Source organism: Tupaia chinensis, unplaced genomic scaffold, assembly GCF_000334495.1.
Source record: "Tupaia chinensis unplaced genomic scaffold, TupChi_1.0 Scaffold000519_1, whole genome shotgun sequence".
In the NCBI taxonomy this organism is placed as follows: domain Eukaryota; kingdom Metazoa; phylum Chordata; class Mammalia; order Scandentia; family Tupaiidae; genus Tupaia; species Tupaia belangeri.
This window is the reverse complement of record NW_006160032.1, coordinates 2,601,156-2,611,658: the sequence shown is the minus strand read 5'-3', so window position 1 is coordinate 2,611,658 and position 10,503 is coordinate 2,601,156. Positions and strand designations below refer to the sequence as shown.

General features: G+C 36.2%; 1 long non-coding RNA gene across 1 annotated transcript in view; it reads right to left on the bottom strand.

The window, feature by feature from the left end:
• The window catches only part of LOC102486910 (uncharacterized), a 210,670-nt gene extending 209,124 nt beyond the window's left edge, over window positions 1-1,546 (bottom strand). Inside the window, exon 1 of the long non-coding RNA XR_335733.1 lies at window positions 1,497-1,546. This is a non-coding gene — a long non-coding RNA (uncharacterized LOC102486910). The remainder of the gene's footprint in view (window positions 1-1,496) is intronic.
• Window positions 1,547-10,503: the final 8,957 nt, after the last annotated feature.

Sequence of the window (10,503 nt, the reverse complement as noted above, 5' to 3'; positions counted from 1 at the left end):
CACGCCACAATCCCTTCTCCTCCATTCTCCTCTCAGGATCTTGGGCACACATGCACACGCGCCCGGCGTGAGTTTTAAGCCACGGGACGCGAACCGCGGTCGACAACGTGGGAGTCCAGCAACATAGCCATTATGCTAACTGCTGGTTCCCATATATCTTTTTATCTTTTTATAAACTCCTAAAATTCTGTATGATTGACTTATTACATTCATAGTTTATTATCATCTCCCCAACCCCATAATATCAGGAAGAAAAGAACAGATACCTTTATTTATAGTTTCCGAACTTGTTACATTCCTAGTACTTAAAATGTAACCTGACACATAGTAAGACCTCAAAAAATATATTTGAATAAACTTTCAAATATTTAAGCACTTGGCTGTTGCCATTAGTGCTGTATTTTGAAAATTTTAAAAATGAGAATATTTACAGAAGTAAATGCATTGCACTTGTACTTGACAATACCTGTATTTGTTTTAATGGTCAATTTTACCCTTTTTATGGGTGGCAGAAATTCTCAGTTTCCACAGCATAATTTAAAAAAAGAAAGAAAAAAAGAAGGACTAGATTTCCAAGTCAATAGTTCATTAATCATGGTATTAAAGGAGGACTAAATTAAAATGAAAAAGCTGCCATATTTGCCATAAGTTTTATTTGTATTATAACAGGAGTTACTAAGCAGTTTAAGAAAAATAAACATAAGTAGCAGGAAAGGCTTGAATTGATAAATTAATGCATGCTTTGTATGACTTTTGACAGTTAATAATCTTTAATCAATTTAGGCATTGTTTACCCTTCAAAATAAAAATGGATACCTGCCTATTCTTAAGTCATTAATTTATATTGCAATGAACTTAAGTTAAAACTCTTTTGCATGGTAAACTTTCTTACAATTACATAGACTTTATATTAATAACATCTCACAGAAGGAGAGGAAGATATCAATATATACAGGCCCCGAGCAATGAAAAATGATGGTCTCATTACTCGTCTAATCATACCTTTAGTTCAATGTAGCAACCTTATTAAATATGAATTACAGACGAGCGATTCAAAATATTTTTCCCCATGTTGACCACTTTAATGTTTTCAGTCACTCTTTAACAAAAGTAGGTAATTTTACATATTATAAGATGTTAATGTCAAAGTTTGAGTCCACTTGAAATTTTGTATTCGACACAGTGTTTTATCTGCTCTTACATACCCACCCTACTGGTGTAGGTTTACATTCCTCAACAACTTACTGGCTTTCTTGGGAGAAATACACACAACTCTCAGGTTCTAGTTCCCTCTGAACATATTTAGTCTCCCCCACTACCTAACCTGAGCTCAAATAAGACCTGCTCATGCCAGCATACTCAGTGTATTTGCTCATAGACTATTTTTGCTCTGCATGCCAATCCCCCACTGTGGGGAACACATTGCTTTCTATAGGAAAACTTATGCCCTCCCAAACCCAAGCTGCCAAACATGCTAAAAACTTGAGTAAATTTACCTTCAAAAGTTATCCCAGCTCCTCTTTAGCCACCAACATCCCTCTGAAGCTGGGGAAAACACCTGTATTACAAGAGAGTCACAGACTATTTATAACACATGGAGCGACGAGTCATTTGTCAATTAGCTACATACGGAAAGCAGAGCACATCAGGTGTATCTCATACGTTTATATGCATGTCGTGATTTTCCAGTGGAGCGGAAGAAAACTGAAAACTAAGGAGAAAGAAAGAAAGAAGACAAAAGCACTGTTTTGATAGTACTGCTATCCTGCCAATAAGTTAAAGAAGGGACCTCAAAAACTATAATTCTTCCCCTTGCCCCATGGCTGGAACTGAAACTAGTGAAACACTCAGCTTCATTTCCACCTGAGGTTCCAGAGGATTTTAGTAAAAGGTAAAATGCACATTCTTATTTAAAGAATGTTTAAGGCATGAAGTATAATCTCTGAATTAACTTCAAAGAAACTGAATTCCGATGCAGATAAGAGGCGCTTAGCTTCAGCAATGCCAGTGGCCCTTTGAAGACCTTTAATTGTATTTCTTGTACTGTATCCACCTCTTTCGTATTTGGGGAAAGAGAAAAGGGAACAATGATGAATGTTTTTCTTTACCTGCATTAGATATAAAAATCAAGAGAATAGCTAAGGTATTCATGAGAATAATAAACTATTGTTTGTGGCTGGTGAAACTTAAATTAAAAAAGGACTCAGTGAGAAAGAGAATGATGAGGGATGTGTATCATCAAAGATTTCACTGTTTTACTTCCTTTACTTTGATTTCAGCTTATCTCTTCTATTTTCCCCACCTTTAAATAAGAATCTCAAATCACTATCAACCATTTAAATAATTACTTTATTGATTTTATCTTATTAGATAACAAATATACCTTTCCAATCCCTATCACATGTACATTAAACAATTAGTTTTTATGTATTTTTAGATCCTTAACTAAAATTATAAAGGCTTATGCAAATAAGATGAGAAAAGAATTGTTTTGTAGTTTGCAGGCCTTATACAGCCCATTGGTTAAGCTACTTCGTGTGATAAAGTTATTTATGTCAAAATATTACCCTCAAATGCAATGGGACTTATGTATTTTCCTCACCTCCAAAATAACTGAATCAAATGCGAAAAAGATGCATGTGTATTTTGTCCTTTAATTAAAAATATAATCAGAAACACAACTGCAAACTATCACCTATGAATTAAAATGCTAATTTCTTTCAAAAGAAGAGTTTATTTGATGTCCCCCTTTGAAATATAAGAAATATACAACAAAGAAAGGAGGAGAAAGATGCCATAGGAAGTCAAACACACATTTGCAAAGCTAATTGAGCAAATTCCCCACCATTTGACATTTTGCTAGAAGAAAGGCAGTCTTGCAGTTGGATAAAAGAACAATGCAAACAAAGAGTGAAAAATACACAGTCTAAATTGGTCTCCTGAACCCCACAGAACTAAGATAGCCTTGTATAGAGTGTTAAATTGAACTGTGAGGAGCAGAGAAAATTTTTGTTGTAACACTTCTCAAGATCAGAGGGAACTGTAGGTGATTGGCCCCTCTTCCTTTGCTTTCCTTTTAAAGAGCTAACCTATTTGAAAACAAGAATGTTAAATCCCTGAAACTCTCATTGGGGTTAACAGATGAGACACAAATTTGGATTAAGAAGGTCTTGGAAATGTATGAAAGGGAACTAGTAGATGGCATAATGGATATGTTACTGGACTCCCACATGGCTGACCATGGTTCGAGTCCCGGACACAGTGGCTTGAAACTCACACTGGGCACATGAACACACGTGGTTTGAGTCCCAGACCCAGATGCTTGAAACTCAAGCTGGGTACATGTGCGTGCATGCCCAAAATCTCAAGAGAAGAATGGAAGAGAAAAGACTATGGCATGGCATCCTGATGGGGGAAGGGGAGACAATTTCTCCCTTTTCCTCTCTCTGTCTCTGGCAAGCACACATACCTTATGGCAGAAACCTACAAGAACAAAACAAAAAAAGAAAAAGTTGGAGTGGGAAATCATAGAATAGTCCAAGGGATAGAAAAAAAAAAATAAATACCTTTCCAGCCTATAATAATGCAGTATGCATTGCTTATTTCCAAATCTAAAACTTAGCAAAATTTCACTTTTTAAAGACAAAATCAAATTTATGTTTTGTGTTTCTCAAATAATAACCTGGCCCCTAGATCATTCTCCACAGTCACCCTTCCACTCAATCCATTATTGAAATGAAACTGCTATGATTAACATCTGAGTTCCTATTGGCACAGAGTACATATTGTTGTAGGAATGCTAGATTCATGTGGAAGTACAAAACTTCTTGCAATCTCTGCACGGGATGCCAACCAGCTGCCAAAGTAGAGGGCTGATCACACTCCTCTTTTGCAAACATCCCCGTGGACCTCATCAAACTCCAGCAAAATATTGAATCCATAACTGATAGAAACCTGGCTTCAGGTGATACTGTTAATCTCCAAAGGTACTTGTAAGGCCTTTTCAATTTAACCTGCTTGTCCTGCAGCTCCTTTCCCATACCATTGGAAAAATAATGGCTCTTTCCTTTAAAAATGTGGCCTTGGGCATGGTCAGATACCTGGCGTGCTTATAAAGTTACCTGTCTGCTTTGATACTGGCTTCTTCTTTAATTGCAGTGGTGCAGTGGGGAGAAAGGCCACAGCAGGATTTTTCCCTTTCACTGGCCTGATGAGTACTTTGGGGTCTGTCTTAATAAAGTCCTGTAGGAATATTTTCACCACTGTTCAGAGGAAATGGGGATATCTTGTTAAATTAGTTTCACTCCACAGTGAGGATTTGTGGGGAAGAGGCAGAGTTAGAAGTTTTCTTGGGAAGAATTGTTTCTGGATTCAGCTCCTCCTTACGTTCAGCCCAGGTGGGCTGTGTGCATCCCTTCTTCATCAATTCTTTCTGGGGAGGTTTTCCCACAGCCTCCTGGCAGGGGGAAAGCAATGAAGGCACTGTGTCCTGTGGAGAAGCTTCCTGTGTCTGAGTGCAGTCTCTTCTCTCCTACACCAGCTCGCGTCAAAGTACATTAAATTCAGAGAGGTAGATTGACTTAGCAAGAGGCATGGTAGGGAGGCTGCACACAGAAAACAATATCAAATGAGCACAAGGGGACCATTAAAAGAAGTAAATTAACTCGGCAACCGGCTGTGTGGTTCGGAGTCATGTTCACAGGGCCGTCACGTTTCTGCCACGGAGTCTCGATTTGTATTAAAATACCAATTACACATATGCAAGATTCTGAAACAAGGGATTCCTTCCACTCCTGAAATCTCAGTTTTCTTTCCTAACACCTACTCTGCCTCCTTCTGCCCAGAGTGTCTGGGTTAGAGCCAGACTAAGGAGTTCTGTGGGGATCCCCGTTCTTTGTTGAATTGCAGGCTTCTTGGGCAGCAAATCCCAATAGCCAGGAAGTGGTGATTTCATGATTGATTAGCATTCAAACAAACTCTGTATAGATTCTCTCATTCCCAGTTTCATCCTTAATATTCTATACCAACCCCAATCTTGTACGTGCCTAGGTTTCAACCTGAATACAGATCTATATGTGAGACTCCAAAACCCTACAGGCTCACTCTGAAGGTACTTTTTATTTTTACATGGTCAGCTCTGCATTTCACCCAGCAAAACTGATAAATTATTAAGCAAATATAGCATTAAGAGGGAAATGGCAGGAACTCAAGAATACATAAAAGAGAGAGAGAAAATAAAACTTCCTTGCTTTCCTCATGAAAAGAAATTCACTAAAATCATTTTAACTTAGGAAAAATATTTATCGAGCACCTCCCATATGCCAAACTGTGTGCTAGAAATTAAGTTACATTTCTGAATTATAAATTAAACATTCATTAACTATTTTTATTCAAATGAGGACTCTGCACATTGAGAAATGAATGCACTTTTTCAAGGTCGCTCAGCTTATAGGATAGCTTATTTGGTTGTCAAGATCACAACCAAATCTTAGTCCCCATCCAATTTTCTTTCTACTCCCCCACACTGCTAACATCTCAGTATCTAATTTCAAAGTCCAGGTTTCAGAAGGTCCAAGTATGCAACACGGAGCCTTTGATCATGGCTGAATGTGTCAGCAGTATTAGTGGATTCTCTGGGGGAATTACAAATCTCTCCAAGTGCTTAACCAATTACTTACCCCCTCCATTTTCAACACACAGTCTTTGGAGAAAACATTTGCACTAAATTGCTTGGATCATTTACAAGGTCTCACAACTTCTCTCCCAGTACATCCAGGCTACTTTCCTTTTACTTTATTTTATTTTATTTTTTTTTTTAAGATTTTTGTGCCATAAGTTATTTGTTTTCACCAGAGAAAGACAGAGACAGAGAGAGTAAAAGTGAGAAATCACCTCCCAGGGGGATGGCCATGCTCTAATCCTTTTTCCTCATTCTCTTCCTGGGATTCTGGGCAAACACACTTGCATGCATGCACACCCAGTGTAATTTCCAAGCCACCAAGCCCTGGACTCAAACCACAGTCAACCATATGGCCTTAACCACCACGCCACCTGCTGGCCCAAAGTCTACTTTCTTAATCATCATCTTTTTGTTGATGAATAATTGTTTTATTTCTTCTAACAAACATTTCACTCAAGTATTTTACTTTTATTTCAGAACTTTCTGAAAGTTATCTGTTCAGTTTTGTTTTGGGTTTCCTTTTTGTCCTAAAATTTAAGTAGAAGATTCCCTAGAAAATATTTAAAAGAGCTAATAGATAAGTTACTTTTTCTATGGTACTTTTTACTCCAATTTAGATCTGTATTTATTCTTTCATGATAAAGGATGTTGTCTACTGAGTGGTAGTTTATATATGTTCCTTTCCTAAAAATGAAATGTTTATTTTCTGAAGATTTCTCTCTAGCTTCCATCTCAGAATTATTGGCTAAAGAAATAGTCATAGATAATTAGATAGTTAAAGAGATATATGATAGATAAAAATCTGTGATGCTTACTGAGTAACCTGCTACCTTTAATTCTTTAATTTAAAATATTAGCCATTTGTAAAGATTTGACATGTTCATTTTCCAAATGCAATTTTCCACACAAATATATATCTCTACAATTTATCTTTTCTTCCTTGATAACCACATTATCTAAAAATCGTTCTTTAAGAAAAACTTAGATTTTTTTTCTTATCCTTATCTAGTCCTGTGTATATTCAGAGTATATACAGGAATCTAATAATTACCATTATTAGAAAAATATTTTAAGAAAATTTTCATGGCTATATGATAGGATTTTTCTAGAAAAATATCTATTATAACATGTTTTACCCTGCATACTAATGAAAAATAAATGTGATTGGAAATAAATGAAGGAGAAAAATAGAGAGGCAAGACATTTATGGGACACAGAAATAGATGATTATCTGTTGATGATAACAGGTATAGTATCTTCAACTGGACCTGGGTGACATGTATTTATGTTAGGCAAATTCACTTTACAACCTAAGTGATGTATAGTGGTTGAATGCATAAAATAAATTAAAAGAAAAATGTGATCAATAAAATATCAAATAAATCTATTATTTGACTATTTAAAATGATTAGATAAGAAGACTGAAAATATGCTAATAATAATAATAATAATAATGGCAATATAACAGAGTTACAAAATGTGAACATCGTGATGTCATTTTTGTAAAAGAGACTATCAATAGGCAAAAGACTGAAGAGACATACGTCATGATGGTTTCTTTCAAAATTATTCCTGATACTATTTTTGGTGACTCCTGAAATCTCACAAATATAGCTAATCTAAGGAAGAGAAGACTGCAACTAATATAAAATTTGAATTGTAAGAGTATATCCCTCAATATAGCCTTCTTTCTCTTTTTCACATCATTTTTAATTTTAATTTATTTTCTGAGAGAGAGAAAAACGGTGACAGACATAGACAGCCCCTTGTTGGCAGAGTCCTCATGCTTTCAATCTTTCCCCATGCCTAAAGTCACAAGAATCACTAGCATGTGAGTCCACAGGTGTGCCTGGAAAGTGGCGGGAGACCCAGAACAAGTCTTCCCCCACCTTGGTCTAGTAAGAATGCTAGAATGGGCCACTGCAGCTGGGCCATTCTTTTACAAATTAGCATTCCAAAAATGTATGGTCTTTTCTTTAGCAAATGTCATGGATTGTGTCAAAATAACAAATAGTACTGGCATAAATAATCTTTTGTTTATTATTCATACAGATTACTGAAAATGAGTTCACCTGAATATTTCCAAAAAAAAAAATGGTCAAGAAAGAGGAAGACAGCAAGGGTCTCCTCTCTCTCTCTCCCAACCTCATCACCTCAGAAAATCTCACAAAGCCACCCCATGGCTGTGATGGGAGATAATACATATCGAAGGGAGAAAAAAATGTAGGAAGAAATATATAGGCAGCCCAGAACAATCTTACTTAGAAGCCCATTTTATTGTAATGGTTTCCAAATGTGTCTGTCCATATCATTTAGGACCCTGGCTAAAATTAGATCTATTGCTTTTTCTGATTCCATACATCTGACCTCGGATTTAAGTGTCTGTATTTTAAACACCCTAAGCAGTTTTGTTACAGTGGGACTCTTAACTAGTCAAGACTAAATGTTTTAAAAATACTTCCATTTTAGGGTTAGAAAGATATCATACATAAATGGGTAAGCAGGTTGGCATAGAGGATATGGCGCTTGGCTCCCCTGTGGGCAACTGTGCTACGAGTCCTGGACCTAGTGGCTTGAAAATCACACCAGGTGCTTGTGTGTGCATGCCCAAAATCTCCGGAGAATGGAGGAGAAGGATTTGTGGGGAGGGATCCATTCCTTCTTGGTGTGGGGGAAGGGGGGAGGTATGATTTCTCACATTTCCTCTCACTGTCTCTCTGTTTCTCTCCAGTGAGTGCATGTGCTCTATGGCAAAAACCTTAAAAATAAAATTACATAGAACAACTGAACAGCTAACAACTAATTGAGCATTTGGTTGACTTATTGTTTCAGGAATAACGTTCCTCACTGCTTCGAGGCAGAAAGAAAAAAAACAGAAAATGGAGCCAAGCTAGTGATGTTACTTTGATTAGTGACATAGAACACTTTGCCACCATGTTTAGAAAATATTTATATTCATAACCATTTTCCAATAAACATCTTTCCACCAAGGGTCATGGGGTTAAAAGGCTCTTTGTTAATTTGATAAGACACTGAGTTACTCAGTATTATATCTGTTGAAAATCTCAGCTTTTAATGTGAACATTACACAGAGAAGAAATCAATGATTTCATCAGCTTAATAGGGCTACTACTCCTGTGTTCAATTTATTATATGGAGCTATAAGGGTGCCATTGGAGATGGCTTTGAACATTTCAAACAGATTCAATTTTAGCTTCTGATTCAAAATTCAGTAGATACTCTTGAAGAACTACTGTATGTGATGAAAATTATATATCAAAATAGCATAAAGGGAAAAATAATCAGAAACATAGTAATAATAGGAGAATACAGTCTGGGAATTAAAACAGAGGGCATTAAAGAAGTAAACATCTTTAAACCTAGCCTCCTATTTCTCTTTGGTGACATGGTCATTAAAGCAAAGTGTTTGATTTTATTCCTGCCCTCCCCCCGCCCCCATACACACGTGCCAAACTTAAAAATGACTTTCATGATGGGAAAATTTTTCTGCTGGGGAGGTGTTCAATTGCTCATGCAATCTCAGCCTATTCTGAGTTCTCTTTTCAGGTATCCCTGATGCAGAAGGTGCACGTCCTGGTTTGCTTTCTCCCCTACAAGGAACCTTGGCAGTACAGGCTCTGTCATGATGGAAAGTGGACCTGAGGTTGTCCCCTGCACCCAGTTTATTAGTCTCCCAGTGTATCAATAAAATGTTCGATTTTCATCTCTCTGAATATTTTTCTGTTTCAAAGTTGTATCTAAAGAGGGGCAGAAAAGTATCATTTATGGACCAATTAAATCCCACTTAGAGCATCCATGAGGCCCTTCAGGGAATTTAGGGACCTCTAAATTATATTAAAATCACCTTTTTTACTCCAAGAGCTAGAACAGATTTTCCCAATTTCAATGTCCTTCTTTCCTCTTAATTCCATTCATTATCGCCTGATGGCTTAGTTACAGGTACTAGTCTGAAAACAAAATCAACCCCAGGGAATCTCTTTACTTAAGATGACTTTTAAAAGTTATAGAAGTAGCTCTAGTACATGTTTTTTTGTTTGTTTGTTTTTGTTTTTTCACTCGCTCATCCCTGATCTAAGGATCCTGGGAAAGATGCAGTGACCTGCACAACCAGATCCATTTTCAGAGCTTGGTGTGGTAGCTAGTTAAAAATAGATTTTAAAAATAGATTTTCTTTTGCATCTCAACTTTAATTTTAATCTCAATGTTACATATAAAGCTGTGAATTTAGAAGCTCTCAGCAGTTGTTGTGTTTTCTATCTCCTGAAGATTTTTTTTTTCTGAAATGCATGATAAAAGACAAAACAGAGGTGAAAGCTTTATTATCAATATATCCTTGGCCTTCTGACAAAACAGTTATACCATCTAATAACCACTTCAATTCAATCAGGTCAGTTTGACTTGAGCTTCTGTTTCTCACAACCATAAGCATCATGACTAAAGTGGTGGGCACATATTCTTACAACAACTTTTACAACAGAAGTAATATATGTTTATTGTTGAAAATTAAGACCCTGCAGGGACAGAAAATAATTAGTCCAAACTGAAGTAAAATTATTGATATATTTTCCTTCAGTATGCTTTCTACTCATTTTATTTCTTATAAAAACCTAAACATATGCATGCATGGACATATATCCAATACACTTTACTATCAAGATTTTATAAACTTTTATTGCTTTTCCCTCACTAAACAATTTATCATGAAAAAATATTGTACATTTTTCTTTTGTAGTAGAACTTACTATAAAGCAAAGATTTACTCTTTTTTTTTTTTTTTTCTTTTTGCTATAGGACACATGTGC